This window comes from Protopterus annectens, chromosome 1.part2 (genome assembly GCF_019279795.1).
Source record: "Protopterus annectens isolate FY-2018-M chromosome 1.part2, PAN1.0, whole genome shotgun sequence".
NCBI lineage: Eukaryota > Metazoa > Chordata > Ceratodontiformes > Protopteridae > Protopterus > Protopterus annectens.
The window spans coordinates 367,088,156-367,090,225 of NC_056727.1; the positions used below are offsets into that span (position 1 = coordinate 367,088,156).

The following is a 2,070-nucleotide window of genomic DNA, read 5'->3' on the forward strand; positions in this document are numbered from 1 at the left end:
CCACTCCACTAACTACCTTGATTATAGCAAGCTCAGATGCTCATAAGCCTAGTACTTGTTATACAGCAGGAACTTCTTATTTTAACATTTGTTAATGTCTGTTATGTACTTCACAGATATAGATTCTAGTTGTCTACTGATGTACTATGTTCTTCATCTTTAAATATGTTGTAATTGCTATGTAAATTGCTAATCGCTATGTAATCCAATGTAACTACTGTCTGTTTATTTTAACTCTGGAGCTTTTCTCCCCAGGCCTCCGCTGAAAATGGACTTACGTCCAGTCGGACACTCCCGGTCAACAAGTATAAATAAATAAATAAATAAATAAATAAATAAATAAATAAATAAATGTGAGCTCTTACTGCTGTCCTCCAATCCACCTGGTAGTTAAAAAAAAAGACACATTATCCCAGCAATTAACAAATGTGCGCATCATTCTCCCTCTAAAATCACTGAATATGTTTTTCTTTGTTTTATCTAACTCTTACTGGAGGTATTAATTTGGCACTTGTGGACATACAGAAACCATGGCTTTTTGGGCCATACTAAGTAACGTTTAGAAAGTTTTACTCAGTAGAGTACAAAGAGTATGTTTAGCTACACTTTTGGATCAGCGAAGCAACAACTAATACCCAACAGTTACAGAACAAGCGTAATTATCTTTACTCTGCCCTTCATTGTAAAGGAGTGTGCTGCTGACTACTTTCAGATATATCCAAACATATAAAATAGAAAAGTAAACAGTTTGGTACTGAACACTAGGCAAAAATCAACAAAACTACACAGATATGTCAAACTATGAGGAAATATTACCAAGTTATCAAACAACTGCTATCAGGTACAGTAAAATTGCTATCTATGCAAAGTATGCTATAGTGAGGCTTCCTAAATATCGTCAACATCGCAGTAAAATACACCCAGATCATGTCCCTAATACTGCAAGTATTAATAGCCGCATACATACTATCCCTTGTGCAAAATCCAGTCATTCCTTTTACAACTAGTACAGGTGCATTTCCACTCAATGCTGCCTTTCATTATTTTTGAAATGGGTTTATTACTTATTTTTGTGGGTCTTTCCACAAAAGCGGTGTTTTTCTACGTGCAAATAAAAGGGTTTACAAATTATTGCAGTACACACTTAAAACCAATGTGGAAAAGCTAAGTGGTCCAAAGCGATCTAGAAATCAGGTTACGCCACATTCCCCTGGAAGTTCCTGCCTCATCCCTTTATTTAGAAAGCAGGTCATGAATGGCTCCTAACTGCTTTGCAAGTCAGTACTTGAGAAAGGTATGAGATCGCATTTCAAAGTTGGTCGTCACACTGCACCTTTGATGCAGAACACTGCGCATTACTAATTCTTTTAACCGGAGGGGGTAAAGCGTCACATTTTATGTTACAAACCAGACAACAAAAGGTAGAGTTAATAAAAAATCTATTTTGACAGCTTGGTTTCATGGGAAACAAAAAAAGCGCACTAATTAAAGGAAGATATGGCTTTATTTACAGTACGGACACTAACTTATCTAATAAAACATTACCAAGCAGAAAAAAAAATCACAGCCTCTCCAATTATTTTCACTTCAGACTCGTTGAATTCCCACAAGACACGCCACTGATAAATGTGAGCAATGAATTGATTTAAGAGTAGCAGAATAATATAAATCAGAACTTACTACAAACGATCAGTACTCCTTATTTGCACCCGTTCCTCACGGTGTACTAACAAGACCAAGTAACTTCACTGTGTCCGTGCTCAGCACAGACAGACTAACGGACAGTACAGTTGGTCACGTTCTAACTAAGGCCGAGAGTGAGCGTAGCCAAAATAGTCGTTGAGGAACTCCCGCCCAGTCTGCACAGGTCAGACAGTACCACCCCGCACAGATTTCATCTACAGGTAAGTGTTGATTAGTTTCTGGCGAACGGCCGATAACCTACTGTAGTAGTACTACTCTTGTTACACTATACAACGTGAAGCGATATAACTTCCCTCTGTTTGCCTGAAGCACCAAATAGTTCTCTTCAAGTTGTCTGGAGTTATGCTCTTTACTGATTGCAAGAAG

At 37.7% G+C, this 2,070-nt stretch overlaps 1 protein-coding gene across 1 annotated transcript in view; it reads right to left on the reverse strand.

The window, feature by feature from the left end:
• The window catches only part of FERMT1 (FERM domain containing kindlin 1), a 1,173,069-nt gene extending 1,171,277 nt beyond the window's left edge, over positions 1-1,792 (reverse strand). Inside the window, exon 1 of the mRNA XM_044056523.1 lies at positions 1,681-1,792. The gene's annotated coding sequence lies outside the window, so the exon portion shown is untranslated. The remainder of the gene's footprint in view (positions 1-1,680) is intronic.
• Between the last annotated feature and the right edge of the window lie 278 nt (positions 1,793-2,070).